We start from the raw sequence: 25631 nt of genomic DNA, 5'->3' as shown, positions 1-25631 counted from the left end.
GGCTGCCTTTGTACGTAGTCCGGAAGCTTCAGTTGGTACAGAATGCAGTGGCCAGGTTGGTCTCTGGGTCATCTCGGAGGGACCACATCACTCCTTTGTTGATAGAGTTACACTGGCTGCCAATAGGTTTCCGGTCAAAGTGCTAGTCATAACTTATAAAGCCCTAAATGGCGTAGGCCCTGGGTATCTAAGAGAACGTCTTTTTCATTATGAGCCCCACTGCCCATTGAGGTTGTCCGGAGAGATCCATCTCCAGTTGCCGCCAGCTTGGCTGGTAGCCACATGGGGATGGGCTTTCTCATTTGCTGCCCCAAGACTGTAGAATGCGCTCTCTACTGAAATACTATCATCCCCATCTCTAACAATTTTTAGAAAACATTTGAAAACTCACCTTTTCACCCAAGCTTTTTCAGTTCTTTAAAATTTTAAGGTTTTAATTTGTGGGTGATTTTCAATTTTTTAATTTGTTTTAAGTTTTTGTATATATTTTAACTTATTTTATGCTATTGTTAACCACCTAGTGATGAAAGTTTGGGGCGGTGTACAAATTTGATATATAGATAAATAAATAAATAAATAGTTTTGAGGGTTTTGGCCAAAGAGAACAATAGGGATACACAAAAGACCCCATTGTTCCCTGTGGGTAGCTTCTAGGGACACCAAAGTAGGTTGGTAGTAGGGCATGATGGGTGCTACCTACTAGGGATGTGCATGAATTGATTTTTTTATTTCAATTTGTACCCGAATCAAATCACCTCAATTTGTTTTGGGTCCGAATCTGTCCCCCGAATCACTCCAGATTCGATTTGTACCTGAATTTTCCGAATCTGAACAGATTCAGCGGGCAAAAGAGTGGGGTAGGTGGTATTGACCAATGGGTGGAAGCCACCACCCAAATTTCAAATAAATTAGGCAAAGGGGGTGATTTTTAAAGAATTTTTGAAATTGGCACATCTTTAAGCTTTCCCCCGTAGGGAATAATGGGGATTTCAGAAGCCTTCATTATAACTCCATGTGGGGGTCACCATGGTGGCCCAGAGAGGGTTGTGGTGGGTGGTAGTGCCCAATGGGTGCAAGGGAGCTACCACCCATATTTCAAAGAAATTGGGCAGATAGGTGATTTTAAAATGATTTTTGAAGTTTACGTGTCTTTAAGCTTTTCCCCATAGGGAATAATGGGGATTTCAGCACCCTTAGTGTCCCCAGGGGGCACCAGGGTGGCCCTGAGCGGGTTGTGGTGGGTGGTAGTGCCCAATGGGTGCAAGGAAACTACCACCCACATTCCAAAGGAATAGGGCAAAGGGATGGTTTTTAAAAGATTTTTGAATTTGGCATGTCTTTAGGGCAGATTCAGGCCAGAAAAGGGGTTTCAGGGGCAGAAGAGTGGGTCAGGTGGTAGTGCCCCAATGGGTGCCTGCTACCACCCAGATGGTGAAAGGGGTGAAAGGGGTGGTTTTTAAAGAATTGGTGAAATGGGTGATTTTTAAAGTATTTCTGAAGTTTGCACGACTTTAAGCTTTTTACCCATAGGGAGTAATGGGGAATTTCATCAGCCTCATAACTCCACTTGGGGGGCACCAGGGTGGCCCAGAACGGGGTGTGGTATAGTGTATATAAGGTGCCAACCACGCCCAAAATGACAAACCCATGGGCCCATGGGTTTTGTTGTTTCTGAAGTGTTCTTCTGAGAGCAGATCCTCTGGTAGGAAATGAAAATTGATTCAATGACAAACATTGAATCCACTCTGGAAGCTGGGTGATAGAAGGAACCCATTGGGGCACTACCCCCGACCCACTCTTCTGCCCCCAAACCCCTTTTCTGCCCCATATCTGCCCCAAAGACATGCCAACTTCAAAAATTCTTTAAAAATAATTCCTTATTCCAATTCGTTTGAAATCTGGGTGGTAGCTTCCTTGCACCCACTGGGAACTACCACCCACCACAACCCATTCTGGGCCACCCTGGTGCCTCCATGTGGAGCTATAAGGCTGCTGAAATCCCCATTATTCCCTACGGGAAAAAGCTTAATGATGTGCCGACTTCAAAATTTTTGAAAAAATCACCCCTTTGCCCAATTTCTTTGAAATTTGGCTGGTAGCATCCACCCATTGGTCCCCCAGAGGCAATTAAAAATAATCCAGAATGGTGGGCACCAATCCTGGCCTGACTTTTCACTTATATAGATAGGACTGGCCAAATCCCCAAAACATGGAGGGTTGCGGTTGTTGTTCTTATTTTTAAGAAGGGTACACGTGCTAATCCGGCCAACTATAGACCAATCAGCTTACTGAACATCATTGGTAAGCTCTATGCAAAACATTTACATGAAAAGTTAAAGGATTGGCTAGATCGTGAGAACCTTCTTGCTGATGAACAGGCCAGCTTTAGGGAGGGTTGATCTACTATCGATCATTGTTTAGTATTGCAACACCTTATTGAGAAATATTCCACCCCAGGTACAACCTCTTTATATGCTGCTTTCGTAGATCTGAAGGCAGCTTTTGATTCTATTTCAAGGGTGAAGCTTTGGGAAAAACTGGGCACTTCCTCCATAGACCGTTGTTTGTTATGCCTGTTTCAAGTGCTGTATTCTGACACTTCTCTTAAAGTTAGATGCAGCCTTCAAGGGCATCTAATGAGTGCTATTGTGACTCAGAGAGGTGTTAAGCAGGGCTGCATACTTGCTCCACTATTATTTAATTACTACATAAATTCTATAGTGGAACAATTGAGCCATTTAGATTTTCACCCTCCTAAATTTGCAGGGAGGCATGTATCTATCTTGCTTTATGCAGATGATGTGGTCCTCTTGTCAAGGACGCCAATTGGCCTAAAAAAAACGCTGAGCGCATTAAGTCTGTACTGCAAGAAGGAGGGTTTGGAGATAAATTTCCAGAAAACCAAAATAATGGCTTTCGCATGGAGACCTAAGATTCGCACTTAGAGCATTGAGGGTCAACTTATTGAGCAGGTATCATTCTTTAAGTACCTAGGGGTAGTTTTCCATGCTGGGGGCACTAGGAAGGCCCACGCGAACTACGTAGCCTCCAATGCCCAGAAAAGCTCACTTGCCATTCTACAGTACTTGTGATCAAAAGGTGGCTACTACTTACCAGCAGCTTTTAAACTATTCAAAGCAAAGTCACTGTCCCAACTACTTTATGGAGCGCAGCTGGGGCTTTTTCCAAATATAACAACTTTGGAATGTGTACAGTCAAAAAATTTTGAGAACTGCCCTTAATATTCCAAGATCTGTTTCAAATACTGCTGCCCGTTTGGAGACTGGCTTTATTAAGGTGGAGGCCAGTATCTGGATTATTATATTCTGTTACTGGCTCAAACTAATTTATCATCCAGTTGGCCTGGCTCCTCTAATTTTACAGGATGATTTTGGCTCCAGGTGGATCCAGTCTATTGAGGCTAAAATAGCTACTTTGGGCCTCTCTGTTACAATTCTGTCTAAGCTGGGATTTGATCAGGTAAGGTTGCTGGTTAAACAACGAGTGTTCGACTATGAACGGCAAAATGACCTCGGGAAGGTCTCCAAATTTTACATCTCAGAGGAAAGAAGATATCTAGTCTCTGCACTGAATTATTTTACTTGGTTGGAATTTCCGAGGTATAGGAAAGCTTTTGCCTTGGCTCGTTGCCATTGTTTACCCTCGGCAGTTCTAGAAGGGTGCTATAGAGGGGTTCCATTTGCTGACAGACTTTGCCCTTGTGGGTTGGATCAGGTGGAAACTACTGAACATGTTCTCTTATTCTGCCTGTTCTACAAGGATATCCGTGAATCTTTTATTACTCCTTTGCTTTGTAAATTTCCCGGTCGACAGGAGCAATTTTATTGTTCCTTGTTGCTTTCGGACTCAGAGTGTTTAATTACATCTAATGTGGCTAAATTCTGTGCTGCTGCCATAAATATACGTCACCGGATGGTTAATAAGGATATTTTACTGTTTTAAATTTTTATTATCACTATGTTTTCAATTTTGTCAATTTTTAAAACTAATTCTAATTTCAGCCTGTTTTAATTATATACACTCAATTTATTGTTATATAACTGTAATCTTTCTCTTCTGTTTTGGCTTGTGGCTGTAACATTAAAGAACTTGAACTTGAACACCCATTGGTCACTACCACCCAACCCACTCTGGCCACAAACTGGAGGTCCAAATCTCCAGATTTTTCGGGTCTGATTCTGAGGTGATTTGTTTTGTACCTGAATATGGGAAATTGAGGACAGCAGTGATTTGTTTTGTCTACAAATATCCTGAATCAGCCAGATTTGGGTACAAATCATTGAAATGGGATTGTTTTGTTCTGAGCTTGAAATAGGCCCTTTATTTAAATGGCATTTTGTTTTGAGCTTGAAATGGCATATTTCGAGTTGAAACGTTTCTACATCAAAATAGTTTGCACATCCTTACTTTGCAATAAGCATGAGGAGAACCACTCATTGTAAAACTTGAAAGAGTCAGATTTGTCCCAAAGAGGTGCTCTTATCATGGGAGCAGAGGGCAAATGCTGCCCTGCTGGAACTTTCCTGAGGAGACTGCCTCACTCACCTATCATCTCCTTATGATCTCTCACAGCGTTTTCATGTAGCTGTTAAAGAGCACTGGAGGCAGTATGGAGCCTTGTGAAAGGCTCCACACTCTAGCTCTTGCTTTGTAGAGCAACAGTCTCCAAGTGACACCATCTGGAATCTACCTGAGAGTTAGGAATGGAAGCACTGTAGCAGTGCCACCTAATCCCACCTTTCTCAGGTGACCTGGAAGGATGCCATGGTTGATGGTATCGAAAGCTGCCAAGAGATCCAAAACGTTCAGCAAACTCCCTCTGTCAATATCTAATTGGATATCATCCATCAAGCCAACCAGGGCAATCTCAATTAGGGATGTATATAAAAACCAGTTTGCCTGGTTCAGTTTGAATCTGAACTGGATTTGAACTGGACTGGGCATGTTCTGTTTTGCCTGGTTCAGTTCAAATTTGAACCAGTTTGAACCTGGATCAGGGGTGCCAGATATCATTACATCTTGTCTAAAAATGTTGGCAATGCCACTGAGAGTTTCAGTGGCCTCGGCGGGGGTGGGTGGGTGCTGCTGCGGCCGCAGAGGATCTCAGGCGGTTCCCCTTTCCCCCGCTGGCTTCCCGCGAGTCTCTAGTGGGTGGTTTGGCCAGTTTCGGGGCTGTTGCAGGCGTGTTTACACACATAAAATGGCCACCGCACATGCATACATCCCTCACACATCTCTCATCTCAATCCCATAATCTGCCTGATATAATACACCCCACAATATATGCCCTTCAATACACCCTCAACAAATATGCCCTTCAAACAGGGAATAGGAAGTTGTAAAGTAGTATGCTGGGCATACTCTACATGAGTGATAGTCCAGACACTCTATCTGTACAATTAGCACATTTTTGAAAAGTTAGGCATTCAGGATAAGAGATAAGCCCATGGGTAGGCCTTCCTCCCTTGTCCAATACATCTATACGAGATGGCAGAAGCTGCCAACAAAACTGACAGGGCTGCAAGCATTTGTTTTTAATCTGGCTGGTGCTAGAGATATATTTAGAAGACTCAGGATGAATATTATTTTGTTAAAGAACCTGGTCCTTAGTATTATTTTGTAGAATATAATGCCTTAATCTCTTGTAATATTCTGGGCAATGGGAGTATATATCTATTTCCATATTAAAGTTTATTATTACCACCGTGATATATTTGTCCTTCTAGCAGACATGCTTCTTTTTTTACCTTGCAGATTCAGTTGTTGAAATTCACCAGTTCAATATCTGCCAGTTCTAAAATTAGCAAAGAAGAAATGTCTGTCTTTTCATGTGCTAAAACAACATGGCCTGGTTCACATAGTAGCCGGAGATCCACCAGTAGGTAGGTACCTTTGGATTGTCAAGTTGCCAGGAAGTAGGTATAAAACAGTGTGGCATCTGTGGCTAAGAAAAGATTATTTCAAAGTCAGCATTTGGGTCTGGCCAAAAGACAGAATTCTAGTGGTGCATCAAGAGCTTTTATGCTGTGGGTTTTAATCAAAATTAAGTCAGAAGGTGAAACCAGACAGCTTTTGTGTGAATTTACTGGGACAGGGGGATCAATCCAACTGTGAAGCTACAAGTTTAGTACTGAACAATAGTTAGATCGTTTGAGCAGACTGTTAAACTGACCAGTCTGTTGCAGCATGCAACATTGAACATAGTGGCATCATTCGCACGTAATGTGAAACCAGAGTTTGTCAAACCCGTGGTTTGTTTTTGTAACCCTGAATCTCATCACAGATGTTCATCCAACCGCAGCCTAGCAAACTTTGGTTTCAGGATAGGGGATCTTGTCCGCCAAGGCCACATCCCAGCAAGCTCTATAGCGCTAGCATCGCCAGGCTGTAGGCAAGCCTTTAGCAGGGCAGCAGGGCAGGAGCCATTGGCCACAATCTTCAAAGTGGGAGACCGAGCGTGATTGTGCATTTTCAGAATGAATGGGCTGCCTGCCCTCATCAGGGAAAGGGCATTTAAATCCCTTTAAATGGCATGCAAATCCTTCTTCTGACAGCAATTGCACTGCCACCCACATAAGAGCCCCACACCAAATAAGCCCTACACCAAATTGCTGTGCTTGTACGAGAGGGGGATGCTGAGGGGCACTATTTTTCTGTAACTCCAGCAAGGAATCATGTCCACTTCCTAGGAGGGAATATGTATATGAGGGAGGGCAAGGGATCCTGGAGACTGGTCCACTGTGACCAAGGATGCTCTTGTGGTGGCCTACCCTGGCAAAGGAGTCCAGGGACACCAAACCATGCTCCTGCCCCCATGTCAGCTTGCTGCCCAAGAATCAGCCTTCTCATGAGAGGGCCAGTCAACTGTGGAGGACGTGAAGCTCTAAGACCTTGGATACTCCATTGGACTGTGCTTTCATGAGTTAGGCCAGCCAAATAAAGGGGGCTCCACTTGTGTAGGGCTCCTCTTCTCTCTGGTTAATAATAGAACTTTTACACAGTGACCCCCTCCTCTACAGGCAATCATTTCATACACCCAACAGGGCAACAGCTTGAGCTGGGGGAGCGAGGCAAGTGCTCGGAGAGGCAGAGGGCATAGACTGGGTGTTTCTGGTCAGTCTGGGCCACTCTCTGTATGATTTTGGTTCCAGAAACAACATGCAACTGCAGTTATGGCAGCGTCTGTGTTCAGACTTAACACTGCCACCAGCAAACCTCAGATTGGAGCAGCGAAACTCAGTAGGGATGTGCGTTTCATTTCTGATACAAAATGTTTTGTGCCCGAAACAGGCCATTTCAGCTGTTTTGTAGCCAAAACAAAACACCCAATGCTCAAAACAGAAAATTTTGTAACCAAAACAAAACGTCCCTGCAAAACAAAACATTTTGTTGTTTGGGCTGTTTTGGAACTCCATTTTGCAATCGCAAAAAGTCTTTCTCCTTCAGTCTCCATTTTGAGTTTGGACATCTGTTTGAATTTCCAGCCCTTCCAGCCTGCAGATTGGCCAGCGAAAGCATGGGCTGATCTGCTGACAATTGCCTCCTTATTCCTTTTAAGCAAATTTAAGGGTAAATTTTACCCTCATTGGCTAGTGGGGCAGTGTGCATTTACCCTCATTGGCCAGTGGGGCAGTGTGCATTTCATTGTTGTTGTTTCACACTGTTGTGTGTAGATCAATTGCATTTCAGGTGGGGGGGGGAGTGGATGTGCATGACCATTGGAAATCTGCCTGATTTTTTCCAAAGCTCTGCTGTTGTTAATGTGTGATGTTGATGTTATTTGGGGTGGATTCAGGGCAGAAAGGGGGATTTGGGGGCAGAAGAGTGGTTCAGGTGGTAGTGCCCCAATGGGTGCCTGCTGCCACCCAGATTCCAAAGGAATTGGGAAAAGGGCTGATTTTTAAAGAATTTCTGAAGTTGACATGTCTTTGGGGCAGATTCGGGGCAGAAAGGGGGCCTGAGGGGCAAAAGAGTGGGTTGGGTGGCAAACAACCCAGATTCCAAAGGAATAGGGCAAAGGGCTGATTTCTTAGGAATTGTTGAAGTTTATGTGTCTTTAAGGTTCCCCCCCCAGGGAATAATGGAAGTTTCAGCAGACCCATAACTCCACCTGGGGGGCACTGGGGTGGCCGGGAGCGAGTGGTGGTGTAGTGTACATAGGGTGCCAACCACCCCCATGGGTTGCTAACTCATGGGGTGCTTGGTTCTGTTGTTTCTGAGATGTTCTGAGTGTAGATTCTCTGGTAGCAAATGAGATTTTTTTTCAATGACAAACCATGAATCCACTCTTATATGCTACCAGAAAATCTAAATCTACACTCAAAATATCTCAGAAACAACAGAACCCAGGGTGGTTGGCACCCTATGTGCTCTACACCACCACTCGCTCTGGGCCACCCTGGTGTCCCCCGAGTACAGTTATGGGGCAGGAATCATGGAGGTCCATCATTCCCTATGTGGAAGAACTTTACAGATGTGCAAACTCCATTACATCTTTAAAAATCAGCCCTCTGCCCAATTCCTTTGAAATAATTCTGGCAGTTCCCTTGCCCCCAGTGGGCACTACCACCCACCCTACTCTGCTCTGGGTTACCCCTTTCCCCCCAACATGAAGCTATACTTTTGCTGAAACCTCCATTCTTCCCTATGGGAAAAATCCTATACTTCAAAAATTCACCAAAAATCAGCCCTTTGCCCAATTCCTCTGAAATTTGGGTGGTAGTTTCCACCCATTAGACATTACCACCCCCACCCACTATTTTTGCCCTGGGGCCATTTTTAAAATCCAAAACGTTTCAGATTCGGATTTTGCAATTTCGAACAAAGAACAAAATGGGGGTGTTTCGGATTGGCTGATTTCAAACAAAGAACAAAATGGGGGTGTTTCGGATTTGGGCCAAAAACAAAACAGAAAAAAACCAAAATGCACAACCCTAAAACTCAGTACAAAATGAAGGTTCAAACTGAAGTTTGGCAATGGAAACTGCAGGTCACTTTTGTTGCGAAACTGGGGTTTCACGCATTCAAACATACAGGAATTCCAACCTCTGCCCCATTTAATTGCAGTTTTGCACTACGTGAGAATGAGGCCGTTGTGTGAAATGGGCTGTTTTTCTTCAATCATATTTTTGGTCTTCTCTTTACTTCAGAAAGAATTGTGTGTTGTGAGAACTGGTAACTGAACATTTATTTATTTATTTATTTATTTATTTATTTATTTATTTAACTGATTTTTAAATTTTGAAATATATCTATGTGTTTCATTTACTTGTTGAACAAAGTGTGGCGGTGCCATTTTTAACAGGCTGTAACCAAAAATTACATCCATGTAAATAAGCAGAAAGCAGGCCCCCCACATCAACATGACAGAACACTTTGGGGGGGGGACCCAATTACATGATGAAATAGCTATATATTAAAAATGTAAAAACTTTGAATAGGATTTAAAACACACTTGTCTTTCGCCAGCTCAACGGTGCAGATAACTGATCAGCAGATTGTGGGGTATAATAAGCCACCCAGAAAAGAATTTGTTATTGGGCATCTAACAAATAAAGTTTATTAATAATTAATTGTCATTAATTATTAAGATTAGTGATTAATTATTATTATTAATAGTTCTCTTTAGCTGTGCTAGAGCCATACAATTGGATGCAGATTCTGAAAATCATAGTAATGATGGCATCCAGAACCTGGTTGTCTTCCTATTCATGGGAACTCTCCTTTATATGATGGCTGGTTTGGCAGTCATAATAGACTGGCTAGTAGTTACAATAGATTGGAGATCCAGGCTCCAGTCTGACAATTGTCTATCAATACTCTTGAGTCATTACCAGAAATGGCCAAGACTTTCAAATTTCTCAAGAACTCAGTGATATTTCAGAGTTTTGTTTCCAGCCAATTGCTACATTTAAAGATAAACAAATACTTTATAAACATACCTAGCCTTGAGAAAATGGAAGCCTTTATTATGTACAAAAGGGGAGGGATGTCTGCATCCCCCTATTGAAAGCTTCTTTTGTATGACCCTGTCAGAAAGCTAGATAAATGATCTAAAACTGACAAAGGAGGGATTGGGGGGAAAGGCCTTTTAACAGGAGGGATGAAAAGGCCTAAGAAACTATGCAATGTATAGCTACAAAGGAAATATCATGGAATTCACTGATTAAATTTTTTTTGCATACTTCACAAGCTCATTCTCTCAGTCAGATGACCAGTCTTGGAGGCTTGAACCTGTGGATACACGCTCCCTCACTAGAACCAGAAGCTTTATTAACCTACTCACCTGCTAATCCACTGTGTATTTTCACTTGATTTATGGAACTTGTTTTATAAACAATGCCTTGGCAAAGGGTAACACCTTAGAAAAATATGGCTTATGAGAAGCCAACCATTCCACGATCTCCTTCTGATCTGGAACTTATGTCAGGTGTTCTTTCTGCAGGAGAAACAAAAACTCAGGCAGGGGGAAGAACTAGTTCTACACAAATATTACAATCTAATTTAAATTAGATTTAAACAATTAACTGACATTTTGTGAACTTGTTTAAAAGGGTCAGATATGTGTTTGAGCTGTACAAGATTAACCTTTGCTCAGTTGGGAAAATGCAAACTTCAACAGCAGTCTGCTGCAGTGGTTGCACTTGCTAAAAGTTTAAAACAGTGATTTTTTTTTTCTCCAGGAAAGGTCATCTTGAGCTAAAATGTCAAATAAATTATTTAGATTACTGAATTAGAAAAGTGAGGATCTGACAGGCTGAATTTTTTATGCACATTAGCCACAGCCAGGGTCTTGATATGCTCTTTTTATTAAGTAAAGTGCCCCCTCTCCTCTCTTATTAAAAATCTTTCCATTTAGTCCAATATATGCCAGTTGATGGACTGCAATTGGATCTGCATCTAAATAGCGGAGTCTGTCATGTTAAGTGTAAAACAGGAATGACTTTATAGATGCCAGAGAAAACATACCACCACAAAAGTGGTACAAATGATAGAAGAATTCTGCTTGCTTTTTGCAATGAAAACTGTGGTCCAGTTCATACTCCCAATGGGTGGTCACTCCAATTTGTGTGATGGTGAAGTAGCACATTTTGTAATTCAAAATACAAGTCTGGTCCCACAACAAAATCTTGCAGTATATCCCTAATGTGCATGTGTTACATGACCCTGTGCCTAAGGATGGCGAAGGTTTGAGATACCTATTCCCCTCTGGAGCAGAAGGGGTTCTGACTGTCTTGAGGGACTATTCTTCAAGCTGAAAAATGTAATGCTTTTTTAAAAAAAATTTGGTCAGGTCCTCCCCCTCCCCCTGCAGCCCCTGAAGTCCATTAGCTCCACCCACCTGGTTGTCTATTAAGTGCCCTCTCAGGCCATAAACATTCTGTTCCATTGAGTCACATTGGTGCAGTTTCAGGCTGGGGTTTTTTCTTCAGATTTTTGTGAAGCTGACATATCTGTGGGTTACCTTGAGTCATCTGGTACCTGTCACCAGCAGATGTTCTGGGTATGTATCCATAAGGATCATAACTTTTCCAGCTCTTTTGGAAATAAATATAAGATAGAACACAGTGCCTCTGACAACCAGTGGTACTCAGAATGGGCCAAATTGCTTCCGTATTTCCTGTACACCTCTCAGTTTCCTCTTCTTTCATTTGTGCCTTCCCTCTTTTGGAAGAGTAGTGCACCCATCCACTCCAGGCATAGCATTGCATCGGAGGTAGCCACTTTTTGTGATGAGATGCTGATTTGAGTAATGTTTCTTTTGGATGTGGAAACATCATACAAATATCAAAATGTTTCATTCTCTCACTGAAATCAGTGGGATAGATGCACACTTAACTATGGCTGAATCATGCCATAATTTGTCACTCAATTTTCTCCACTCAAATATGGGCATGTGGGGTTTTAACATTTCAACAGTGCAATTCTATGTAGGTTTACTTAGAAGTAGGTCTCACAAAGTTCAATCACCCTTACTTCTAACATAGTGTGCATAGGATGGCAACCTAAAGGCAGCCTAAGCAACAGTGCCCAAAGGAGGAATGGAGAAGGAGGGAGAAGAAGAAAAAAGAGCTTCTTCCAGGTATTTTGATCCCTTTCCCCCTTTTTTTTAACCAGTGATTTTTTTCTATCTCCTTCAGAACATACAGGGCAGGGTTTCTACATGCTCTGAGGGAGAGCATGCGACACATGCTTAACTTGCATACTTTCAGAGGTTCCAGAGTACTTCGTAATTTGTGCATCACTGAGAAGAGGGATTTAGTGAATAGAAAGACCATAGACCTTAGTTTGTGCTGATTCCTTATTTGACATACTAAATCCTGCAGAAAAACAGCATTAATAGACCATGATGGTTTGAAAAATAGAGGCCTATGTGTTGACTTCTCAGTTGTCAAGTGTGGTACTACAGGGTGATAAAGAAAAGAAATATTAAAAAATAAAGGCGAGTTACTTGGCTGTATGTGTCTTTAGTACAATGGCAATGTTTTGATTTCATTCCCTTCATTCAGCAGTGCCCCATAGGATATCATGTGGGAGGAGGGAGAAGTGGGACTTACATTTATTTGCACCAAAGCATCACAGTGGTCCTTGTAGTAAAGTTGTGCTGCTCAGGAATGTGTCTGTATGTGTGTGTGAATTTCTACACAGCAGCATCAAAAGAAACATTTTGCTAGAACTGAAGGTGGGTCCTAGCCCTGATGTGAAAGTACAAATTGTTCTTCTATCACATAATCATAATATTAATAACTCCTACATCTACACCTCTCCTCCTATGGGAGAACTGGTCTTGTGGTAGCAAGCATGAATTGTCCCCTTTGTAAGCAGGGTCTGCCCTGATTTGCATTTGAATGGGAGACCACATGTGAACACCGTAAGATACTCCCCTTAGAGCAGGCCCGCTCAACTTCAGCCTCCTGCAGATGTTGGCCTACAACTCCCATAATCCCTGACTATTGGCCACTGTGGCTGGGGATTATGGGAGTTGTAGTCCAAAAACAGCTGGGGGGGGCAAAGTTGAGCAGGCCTGCCTTAGGAGTTGGGGCTGCTCTGGGAAGAGCATCTGCAGGCTTGCATGCAGAAGGTTCCAAGTTATCTCCTTGATATCTCCAAGACAGGGCTGAGAGAGACTCCTTCCTGTAACCTTGGAAAAGATTGTGCAGACAATGCTGAGCTATATGGACCAATGGTCTGACTTGGTATAAAGCAGATCCCTATGTTCCTATTTTCCATCTATGCACACTAGAAGTAAAGCACTGATTCATACGCTTTCATTTCCATGATATGCCCCGCCAAGTCTATGGGAGCCAAATGCAATGTATATTTATTTGTTCAAAATATATATATCGCTTTACCAAAATGTCCAAAGCATTTTAAAATTCTGACAATACAATAAAAGAATAATGCAGTCAAGCGGCAGCAGTCAATCAGAAAGAGAGTTGTCTATATTTAACACCCTTTAGATTTAAGTATCGAACCGGTTCGGTTCGAAGGTTCTGGGTTGAGCCGAACCACCCCCAGTTTGACTTGACCCTGGACCAAACACACACATCCAGTTTGGGGGTTCGTCGAACATTTTTGAGGGAAAAGATTTCTTTCTTTTTTTTTAACTTACTCCCTCCAGGGGGCTTCTCCAAGGTGGTTTGGGGGTGGTGGTGGTGGTGGTCTACAGAGGTTCCCCCTCCCCCTGCTGGCCTTCCTTTTTGTAAACATCGCCTGGTTTGGTAATCTTCAGCCCTTTCCAGGCCTATTCCCTGGCACAGTGGACATTTTTGGAGACCGCCACACCTGCATGGTGGGACCCTGCATGGCCAGATCATGACCCAGGCCATACAGGGTCCCAATGTGCAGGCACAGCAGCCTCCCAAATGGCGGTCACGCCAGAGAATGGGCCTGGAAAAAGCCGAAGACGCCTGAACCAGGCAATTTTTTAAAAAAGGAAGGCGAGAGGTAAGGAGAAACCTCTGTGGACCACACCATCATCTTGGAGAAGCCCCCCAGAGGGGTTAAGTTAAAAAGAAATAACCTCCCCCAAGAAAATGTTTGACGAACTCCCCCAAACTGAACCAAACTGGGGTGTGACCACACTGGTTCAGGTTCAGTTTGAAATCAAACCGAACTGGACACCCTACTCTCTGGTAGAACCTGGGGGCTTAGCTACAGGAGAAAGGAAGCAAAAGTCACCAGTTCCCTTCTTGTGAACCCGACTACAGATATTGTTTTGAGCTCTTCTTTCATTGCTACAACTGAAGTTTCCTCTGAAAGCATTTTCGTTTCACATCTGCTTCTTCCTATAAAACTTTGCAGAAGTCAGATGCTCCATACAATCCCTTGTCATGGTGGGTGGGTGTGGGTGTCTGTGTGTAAAATCGGTTTACATGCAACAGGACAATGAACCCCTGTACAGATGCTCTTTATTTTGGGTAGTTCCATGTTTGTTGCAAGGAGTTATTACATCTTGTGGCTCACGAGGTGGACACTGGAGGTATCAGATTATCTGCTGCTGAGCAGCAATCAAGTGAGCAGGTGACCTGACACCCTTACTGTTGGAAGTTGTGAGGAGGTGGTGGAATGGGGGCCTCTGTCTTGGTCTTCAGCACTATAAAGGTGTGGAGCTGATAAATGGCTACAAATGCCCAATAAAGATATGGGCCATGATGTTTGGGGTCTGTGCTGAGCACTGCTAGTCCTTCAGCAGGCCTGCCTCTGCTCCACCTCACAACATCCTCCATTAAGGCTTCTTGCCTCTCAGAGGTGGCTGTCTCTATATCTACAGCTTCCTGCCTCACCAGTTGCTGCATCCTGATATGTCTCCTCAGAGTAGTCCTTCTGGTTCAGAGAAATGTATTTTTTATTTATTTAACATATTTCTATACCACCCAAAACTTGCATCTCTGTGTAAATGATTGACCAATCTCATTTCACTGATACTCAAACAACAGTTTCAAGCTACTGGTGATTTCTGTTTTCCTTCTCCCACTAGCACATGTACCACTACCTTGATAATTGTGTGGAATGCAATCACGTGAGTGTAATGAACACCTTTTGGCTAGGATGTGTGACATCACCAATGAGTGCCAAACATCAGCAGTGCTATCCGTCCCCACTTCTCTTCCCTATGCAGTTGTACCCTGCTATTCAATAAAACTTTTCCATTTGGTCTTTTCTTGTTTGAAACAACAGCAACAACAAAAATGAGTAAATGCCTTCTTCAGAGGCTACAAAGGGTTATCTCCTGCCAGGCATTAGCATACTGCTGCCTCTCAACCATTATGTGGAGACAGGAATTAGCACTACTGGATCGGGGCTAATGCAATTATAGCAGCTGTCCTGGGTTCACTGCAGATCCTTTTGTTGCCTGGAAGGCCCCCAAGAGACAACAATAGTTAATTTAATAATAGTATTGCCATTGTTAGTGTGTCAGATTGCTATATAGAAAATTATAAATGTAAGTAGTTGATTTAATTCCTCTAATGAAGGAAAGCCTTTGGATTATATGGAAAAGAGAGAGATGGTCACATGATTTGTAAAACCATTTTTAACTCAGACAAGTCACCATTTCCTTTCCATACCACTCTTTTCACTGACCACTTCTATTTCTTTCAAAAACAGTTTCTGTTCTGCAAAGCCCAAATATTGCAATAGGGATAAACAATAAAAATTAAATACATTTGTTCTGAGCCTGAATTGGAAGCATATTTCTTTGACAGGGAATTTGGTTTTATTTTGTTTTGGGGTTGTTTTGGGCTCAGCCCTGTGTGGAACTACTTTGAAGAAGTAGTAGAATCCTCTCCTGAGAACTGGACAGATCTAACACAGAGTTCTCATAATTAGAAGGCCATCTAATCTGTATTTTCTGTTGTGATGTCTATTCTTGCATTTCAGCAGGTGTTACTTTGAGTAAAAGGGTAAAGTGAAGAACAGGGAAGGGGATCCTGTTTTTTAAGAAGACACATTTATCTATCTATCTATCTATCTATCTATCTATCTATCTATCTATCTATCTATTTATATAGCACCTGATTTGTGTCCATCAGGCAGAACCAGCCCAGCTGCAAAATTTTACAGCAATGAAAAGTGAGCAAAACAACAGATAGCAGCCCAAGGGAAAAGTGCACAAAAGCTACAGCCAGAGTCTCTCTCCCAATCCAGAAGGGTGGGGGCAGATGAAATAAACTCCTACTCCACAGTGTCTCTTAAAGTAACCTTCTGAGCTGCCCTCAGCATTGCTCCCCTTTATAAGCGAGCAACATTTATAACAATTAGAAAGGTCCTAGGTTCATCCCTTCTTCTCCAGGAAGGACTGACTGAAACCCTAGAGAACTGCTGAGAGTCTGTGTGGACAATACTGAGTTAGATGGACCAAAGGTCTAACTCAAGTACAAGGCAACTTCCTATGTTCCTAACATAATTTACAAGTCTGGGCCACATTCCCCTGAACTTGTGTATGATTTAAAACATGTCCTTTTATGCAGTGTTCTGTAGTTAACATCTGGTTAACAGCTCCAAGGATAAAAGCAAGTCAGAATTCATTCTAAAATCTGTGACTTCTTTTGTAGCTGATGGAAGATCTTTTTTTTTAAAGTGAGTCTTCTGCCACGTAATATGTGTTTGGAAAGAGCATAATACTCTGCAGCATTTTAAAACAAGTTGTATATACTGTACATGCAGGTATGCACATATTGTACGTCGACAGAGCTTCTTGTTCTTGTCTAGGAGAAGGAGAATATCCTGCAGAGCTTCTTGTTCTTGTCTAGGAGAAGGAGAATATCCTGCAATATGTGCTGTTATTTTTCTTTATATACACTGACCGATATCCAGACCAGCACTGTGCTGGGTGCAGCAGTGCTCAACAACCAGACCAATACTGTGCTGTCACACAAGGGTGGAGGGGTTGGTGTTTTTTATGACTTCCCTTTTCCTTTGAAGCTTGCTTCCCAAAAATATGTCTTTGAGGGTCACACAGCCTTCAGAGAAGAACTCTAGGAAGCATACTGGATTTCAGAGGAAAGGGGAAATTCCTCTGAAATTTCCCCTTTGCACGACAGTGCAGCATTAGTCTGGATGTCAGGCACCAGTGCAGTGCTAGTCTGGATGTCAGCCACTGATTGTTCCCCATGATGGAGAAGGAAAGCACTTGCATGTGGTGCCTCTATGAGCACAACTGGACTTTCCAGATTTGCAACCCAAGACTACATTTCTGTGCTCCATTAAGTATGCTTAAATGCTATTGAAATAAGTAGGACTTGAAGCATACATATACGATTGCATCCCATGGCTGCAATCCACCCCACAGTTGATAGGCGTAGCCCATGGGGAGGGCTGCAACTGTAGGCTGGACTACAGTCCATGTTCCTTAAGAATGTAAAAGATCTCACACTTTCAATCAGCTAAGAATAATTGCCTAGAGCCTCATGAGGAATAATAATAATAATAATAATAATAATAATAATAATAATAATTATTATTATTATTATTATTTTATTTATTAATAAAAAAATTATACCGCCCTTCCAAAAGGTTCAGGGCGGTTTACATTAAAAACACCATTACAATCAATTAACAATTAAAACAGAAATTAGAAAACTGCATAAAATAATAATTAGAAATTAAAACATCATAAAACACCAATTAAATAGCCAAAACAATTTAAAAACAAGTTTTAAAAAGCTGAGAAAGCATGGTTGAAGAGATGTGTTTTCAAAAGTTTCTTTAAAATTGCCAGAAATGGGGAGGCTTGTATCTTAGTAGGGAGCGCATTCCACAATCTCAGGGCAGCAGCTGAGAAGGCCCGTCTCTGTGTAGCCACCAAACGGGTTGGTGGCAACTGGAGACGTACCTCCTCAAGTGACCTCAGTGGGCGGTGGGGCACATAGCAATGAAGACGTTGTCTTAAATACCTAGGGCCTAAGCTGTTTAGGGCTTTGTGAGTTATAACTAGCACTTTGTATTTTGCCTGGAAACATATGGGCAGCCAGTGTATTATTATTATTATTATTGTTTACACAGTCAGACAGGTGTTATTGACTGATTTGTTTTATCCAGACATCGAGTCCCTCCCAAGGACCTGGGATGGCTGAATTTTACTGACAATGTTGTTGCTTTTGTTATAGATATCATCGCAGAATAAAGGCTGTTCCAAGTAAAGTTGCTTTTTGTAATAGGCTGATGGTGATTTATGTGGCCCCTATGGTATTGAGGGGTGTGAATTACCTCTCGGATTATTTTGGTCTTTTACTGCCACAGCCTTTCAATTTCAATTTGTAGATCTTTCTATTTTGTGATTTTTTTCTATTTCTTTTTCTTCTATTCTGCTATCCCCTGGTATTGCTATATTGATTATTTTAACTTGTTTTTCTTTCTTCTCGACTACAGTTCTATCTGGTGTATTGTGTGGCAGATATTTGTCTGTTTGTATTCGGAAGTCCCATTATATTTTTGCATCTTCATTTTTTACAACTTTTTCAATTTTATGATCCCACCAATCTTTGGCTACAGGTACAGGTTGTTGTTGTTGTTGTTAATAATAATAATAATAATAATAATAATAATAATAATAATATGACTCATTGCCTCATACATGGATACTAAAATGTTTAGAAACAACTGGTGTCAGCAAAAACATTCAGATATTTATTTAAAAAGCAATGAGCATGTGGAGTACACAATTAACAATCAATTAACAATTAATCAATTAACAATCAATAGCGAGACACTTGGACAGGTTAGCATTAGAAGAGGTATTTTCCAAGGGGACTCACTATCCCCTCTGTTGTTTGTAATCGCCATGACTCCACTTTCACAAAAACTAAACAAAACAGGCCTTGGATAGCACACATCTGAAACATCAAGTAAAGTAAACCATCTGCTCTACATGGACAATTTGAAGTTATATGGAAAGTCCCAATCAGAAATCGAATACATATATTCAGTAGTGATATAGCAATAGAGTTTGGACTAGACAAGTGTGCTGCATTAATAATGAACAGAGGAAAAATAACAAAAACAGAAGGAATAGAACTGCCCAATGGAAGCAACATCAAGAACCTGGAAGAGAAAGAACCTTACAAATACTTGGGCATTCTCCAGGATGATAACATTGCACACACTGAAGTTAGAAGAAAAATTGGAAGTGAATACATCAGGAGAGTTAGAAAATTCTAAAGTCCAGACTCAATGGCGGGAACACCATACAAGCCATGAACCCCTGGGCTATACCTATTATTAGATACACTGCAGGAATAATAGACTGGACCCAGGCAGAGCTAGAGACGCTAGATTGTAAGATGAGGAAAATAATGACTATCAATCATGCTCTGCACCCCCACAGTGATGTAGATAGGCTATACCTCCCTTGCAGCTCAGGTGGAAGAGGAATTCTGCAAGTCCGTCAAACAGTAGAGGAGGAGAAAAGAGGCCTTGAAGAATATATAAAGGACAGTGAAGAAGATGGTTGGTCAACCTCTCTCATAGCTCAGCACTCTCAAGAAGAGAGAGACTTGAGGAGTGGAGCTGGTTAGAGTGCGAGCAGAGCCGGCTGATAGGGGTGTGGCCTCTGGAGACCAGAGGAGCTTGGGAGCAGAAAGCCAATACAGGCTGGGGTCAAAAAGAGAGGTTCTCTTCCTTAAACTGTAGGAGGCCTGTCTCTTTAAGCTGCCATAGAGGGTAAGGTACATGCTGAAGAAGCAGAGGGGAGACGAATAGCTAAAAAGAGAAAAAATACTGAGGTGAAGGACAGCCTAATGAAGTAAGTAATCTGTCTAGAAACATACAAGTTACCTATAATAACTTGAAAGAAGAAATTAAAGCCAGAGCTGGCCATTGGGAAGACCAGCCTTTTCAGCACTGCTGCTGCCACCCACAGAGGCTCAGTGTAAGATAAAATGTTTATGAGAAAAGTTCAGGGCACCTGCTGCTACTTTTACTAGCCAGCAATAAGCCTACAGCATCTTCAGACTTTGGGGGCCACTTTATCGCATCCTTTGAAGCCCCCTCTTACCCACAGATTGATGTTTATCCTTCCTGGAAAACTCATGTGGATAATCCCAACCAATAACAAATTATGTAATGAAGAAGAGTTGTTGTCACAGTGCTATATAGCCAATCAGATCTGGGGTGAATGAAGCTAAGTGAAAATAAGTGTAGATGATGCAAACCAACAGGCGAACATTTTTGCTAGGAGTGTTGCAAAATCATTAAACAGTGTTTGGAAAACAGTGTTTCAGCTCAGCTGTAGAGAGAAACAATGTTCTGCTGATGGCCAGCCCAGTCCTATAGATCAGCTATAGTGACTGTGACATTTCATCATTTAGATCCAACCCCTGTGCCGGGAGAGCAGAGCAGAGTTGACAGGTTAGCCATTGTTTTGTTTAGCAGTGATCTCCTGTTGATGATACTGGAACCTTTACCTCAAATAAAGACCCATAGGATACTGTATGAGGGGCCATGGCAATGGGTGGCCCACATCTGTTGGATGCCCAGGGTCAAAGTAGTGATGGATAGATTCCCTTTGCCTCCATTTGGAATCAGTTTGGTATTTACAAGCTTTCTCAGAGAACTATATAAAAATGCTCAAATCTCCACAGAATTCTATGTCCCCCTTTTATTTTGTAATGTTGGTGCATGCATGCTGAAGGCATTGCATTCATGCATCTCATTACATTGCCCCTGTGAAGTATAGTATTCAAGCATCACACCTCCCTAAGCCTCACACCCAAGATATTATATATGGATAGAGGACAGGAGGAAAAATCTAGGGAATTGACCTAGAAAGCAACAACCTAATTAGTTTAGTAGGGTGGTCTGATCACTGTAGTTTTGTACAAACATTCTGTACCAGGTACAGTCACTGACATGATACGCAGTATTAGGGCTCCATAGCTGTGCCTTGGGGCTGGTGTGGACTTGAAAGGCAGCCCCAACACTGTTTGGAACATAGGAAGCTGCCATATATCATCAGACCACTGGTCCATCTAGTTCAGTATTGTCTACACAGACAAGCAACAGCTTCTCCAAGGTTACAGGCAGGAATCTCTCTCAGCTCTATCTTGGAGATGCCAGGGAGGGAACTTGGAATCTAGATGCTCTTCCCAGAACGGCTCCATCCCCTAAGGGTAATATCTTACAGTGCTTACACATTTAGTCTTGTATTTGTAGGCATCTAGGGTGGACCCTGCTTAGCTAAGGGAACAAGTCATGCTTGCTACCACAAGACCACTGGTTGTAAAGCAGTAGTTGTGGAAGCAGCATTTCTGCAGTTTCCCTCTTGTTTCAAATGCTACTTCTGCAACCTTCGCTTCAGAACAGTATTGGTGCTGCCTTTGTAGTCTGCAATAGCCTGGGCAACAGCATTATGGAGCAGGAATACTATGTATCATGTTGCCCACATATACAGTACCCAGGTGCAAGGGGAATGGAGAAATGCCAGCTAGCCACATCCCAGTGCCACTGCACTCCACAACATCCCTTGCTGTCCCCAGATTCAGTGCTTGCCTGCACTGAAAAAGGGAGAATTCCACTGTGAACTAAAACATAGCCTGCCCAGCATTCCAGTTCATGGGAAGAAACTTTCCTGGGTTCAGTACTTGCCACCACAGACAAGCACAGAATTCAGGAATAGTAGGGGAAGTGGTCATGGAGCATGTTGGCGTCGGAGTGTGTGGCTAGTTAGCACACTCCTGTTCCCTCAGTACCTGGGTATGTGGTACCCAGTGATAGCACATCTGAACAGGGCTTCCATTTCACAGTGATCAACGAGAGTTTCAAAGACAGTTTCATAAAAGGTAATAATCAAATATTAAATAACTTGTACATGCATCTACACAGCAGCCTGATCAGTATGAACATGGACTGCACATGTGCAGATACTTAGTTATATTCTAAGATGTAAAATGATTTCTCAGACAAATGATGCTTTATTTGTAATATGGTTGAGAACTATGAGCTGAACAAATTCATATTTGGAGCCAGTTAATTTATGTTCTGTTCTGACCATGAGTGGGAACCTATGAGATGTAAGAGGACACCAGTGAGAGCATAGTCAGGCAGGAAGCAATGCAGGATGGGGCCATGACAATTATGAATGTTAGTGACATCACTAGTGGATACTCCTACCACTCAATGGTAGTCATTTATATAACATTTCCATTGTATAAAATGCTCTGTGATGTGTTCCAGATTCAGGAGCTTCAATGCATCCCACTGGAGTTTTTCCTTTCAAACATGCAAAGAATATTATTCTCATTTTACAAATTTTACAAATTATGATTGATCAATTTTCTCAAGCTCAACTACTATATTTATTTTTGAGCAGAGATCTGAATCCAGTTCTTCCATGTTCATTAAAGCACATTGCAAATATATATGCACCATATACATATATTGAGAAGGTGAAGTGCTTTGCTTTGTTTTAATAAACAATCCGTTATTCAATATTTGTGGGTGAATTCTTGAATGATGTATGTCCTGGTGTACAAAGGAATTTATTATGTCTGTGCTATGGGGTAATGTTCAGCATTTCAAGTAGTTTTTGAAGGTACATAGAAATGCTGTGTGCAAGTAATAAGAGCTTGCAAAAAGTAGATTTGGGCAAGCGCCTTAAGCTGGTTTGGTTTTCCAGTAATTGGTTTGGCAAGTATCAGAGTGGGGGAGAAAAGTGGAAATGAGAATTAGGAATTTTAAAGAAAAACATAAATATCTATAGTATTATTCTCTTTTGTTAAAGTATATGAGTTTTAAATTTAATCATTCAAAAAACTTTCATATTTTCCCCATGATGATATGAAACATGAGACCCAGAAGTTGAAAGAATCTAAATTTTCTCTAAATTATTTTTGCTATTATTTCTCAGCAACAACCTTGACTTTGGAGGAAAGACATTTCAGAGCATTCCTAGTTCTCTGAAAAATTTTCTAAGATTGGAGTGGTATTTCTGCCCCCTGCCCCCACCCCTTTTATACTTCCTCGTCAAAACCTGCCTTTATGAGAGACCCGTATTATTAAATAGCCGGCTGCACCGATTATTTCTACTGCTTTGAGTGGCATTTCTCACCCCACCAATCATTACCCAAACACACTTTGCTGCTAATTTCCTGGAAGATTCGAATGTTCTTCTTTCAAGGTCATCTCAAAGGATAGTTTAAAGAGCTTTTTTTCTGTAAAATATGTATATTTACAAGAGCACGCATAAATGGTCACCAGGGAAGATAAGCTATCAGAGAGTAAAGAGATGTCTTTCCTTATACAGTTCACACACCACTGAAGCAGATAAAATTGGTTTTGTACCCAGCCTATGAATACACTGTTAGGAACTCTGTCCTGAAAATTGATCTATACTACTGAGATAAAATTGAATGCATCTCTTTTCATAAATATCTAACTGTGGCATCAAAATGTGATGGTGCTTGCCTGAATACCCATCAGTTGCAGTTCCAGCAGGTAGTACAATGATTCATTACCTTGGTAATCGGGGACAGAAGGGACCATTGCCAGGGGCATTGGGATCATGGAGCAAGGGGGTATGATAGTCCCCTGACCACCAGGGACTTGGGGGGGGGAGCCAGGGTACACCCTTGCCCTCTCCCACACCCAGACAGTGAATGAAGCCCTTGCTGTTCGGGAACACAAGGCATGCCCCTCTCTTCCCCAGCCATTGTTTCACTGACTGGGAGAAAAGTCCAGGCAGCGTTTCAATGAAACACACTGACTAGGGAGGTAGGGAAAGGAGCTCCCAGCCACTGACTGGGGAAGGGAAGCTCTGCTAGGGCTGATGGACCCCATCCTCGGCATTGGTCCTGCCCCCTTGCATCAGACGTCAGGAGAAGGGACATGGCTTTGGGCACGCACATGCTTTGCGGACACAATTGCAAAGCCTAAGGGGCCAGGGGTCTGCTTGAGTACGTCATCCTCCAGCTGTGGCCGAAATCCCTATACCCCTGACCTTTGCAGTAGACTGCGTATGGAATTTTAAGGGCTGATTCAAATGTCATGTAAGCCACATGGAGGCCACTTCTGTGGGCTATTTGCCATTTTGTAAATTGATAAATAATTAATAAATTATTTGTCATTTTAATAAATTTAAATGTATGTTAATAAATTTGTCATTTTAATTTCAATGGTACTTCCTCAAGTAAATTTAGTTAGGAAATCAGCCAGTGCCTCCTGGAGCAAGGATGAAGACATTTAAAGACATTTCTCCATCTGCCATTACTTGTTGGATATTTCTATAAAGTACAAGATTCATCAAGTACTTCACAACACCATAAAGTATAATACCCAATATCCTGAGCAATACTTACCTATGAAAACTGGGAGTGGAGGAGGGGTAAGGACAACAGGTTTTTGGGCCTATGCAGGGTGGCCCTTCTATGAGGTGAGGTAAGGCAGTTGCCTCTGGCAGCAGATTACTGGGGCTCAGGAAGGTAGCAAGATGCCCTTCTGTCTCCTGCTTTTAAAGGGAGGAGAAGGGGAAGAGACAGGTACACATAAGGTGCGTGGCATTTCATTGCCCTGTCTCAGGCACACAGAGGCATCAAGCCTCAAGTTACATGTACTTGTTCAATGGTTGGAGGTAAGCTGGGCCTAGTGGTGGGGCAGTAGGATTGTACACCATGACACATTGAACAGGCCTTTGGAAGGTGCTGCATAAAGATACACATTGAACAGCTATGTCTGTGTGACAAGGAGCAACAGCAATACTGCAGGAGCTGGGCGGCAGGTTCTGTGGCCCTGTTTTCTAGTCCATGATTACTAGAGAAAGCTGCAAGGCTATTCATGAAATCTTAAATTAAATATGTGTTTAATTTTAATAACAAAGACAGCTAATATTCAGTAACTCGTCTCCCGTGGAGCAGCAATACACATATTTATATTCCAGCTCTTCCCTTCCCTGTCTCTGGAGTATGTTCCTGGCAGGGTCTATTGTGCACTAAAAACCGGCAGGACAGCAATGTTGCTGCAGACTTCCCTTTGTTCTGTCTTTCTGCACTAGCTCACTCTACGGACCTGATCCACCTGTACAAACTTAACTTGAATGGTCTATGAAATTTTTATAGAAGTGTCAGACAGAGTACAAGATTCAGCATGTGTTAAGTTGTGGGGGGGGACCCTATGGGCAGTTCAGCTACAGACAAAATTATCTGTAGGCCTCAGCAAGCATGTAAGGATTGTTCACAGCTGGAAATTGTTCAGGACTTTATTGACTAAGACTGAGAAAGCAGCAAGTGTAATGGGCTACTGAAGAAATCTGAAAATGAATACATTGCTGTAGTGGCATTGCTCCTTCACAGAGGCACCTCAGCTCCCCTTTTCAGTTACACATCACTTAGTTTTGTGGCAGGCTTTATAATGCCTTAGAACCATTGGTGTACAAATGTTATAGGACCATTTAAAATCATTTAGAAAAACCAATACAGAGAGGTAGTTTCTATCATATTGCCATTGGTCACAATTCCTAGTAATATCTCCTGACATTCCTCCTGGACATTCGTGTTAGACTGTAGTCCTATTCAGAAGCCCTATTCAGACATTGCATTATATGTGTGTACAACTGTCTGTACACATGTGCATGGTTTTGTGCGAATGGCTGTGCACACATTCATTTAAAAAGTGATCTT

General features: G+C 42.1%; 2 long non-coding RNA genes across 2 annotated transcripts; one reads left to right on the top strand and one right to left on the bottom strand.

Annotated features, from left to right (window-relative positions):
• Positions 1 to 5772: 5772 nt before the first annotated feature.
• LOC128341070 (uncharacterized) lies at positions 5773 to 24617 on the bottom strand. Its single transcript, XR_008314188.1, has 3 exons — positions 24315 to 24617; positions 10307 to 10459; positions 5773 to 5965 (listed from the first exon to the last, which is right to left on the bottom strand). It is a non-coding gene; the product is annotated as an uncharacterized LOC128341070 (long non-coding RNA).
• Positions 5784 to 15177, top strand: LOC128341069 (uncharacterized). Its single transcript, XR_008314187.1, has 3 exons — positions 5784 to 5903; positions 12009 to 12103; positions 15002 to 15177. It is a non-coding gene; the product is annotated as an uncharacterized LOC128341069 (long non-coding RNA).
• Positions 24618 to 25631: the final 1014 nt, after the last annotated feature.

Source organism: Hemicordylus capensis, chromosome 1, assembly GCF_027244095.1.
Source record: "Hemicordylus capensis ecotype Gifberg chromosome 1, rHemCap1.1.pri, whole genome shotgun sequence".
Taxonomy (NCBI): domain Eukaryota; kingdom Metazoa; phylum Chordata; class Lepidosauria; order Squamata; family Cordylidae; genus Hemicordylus; species Hemicordylus capensis.
This window is presented reverse-complemented; position numbering and strand designations above follow the sequence as displayed.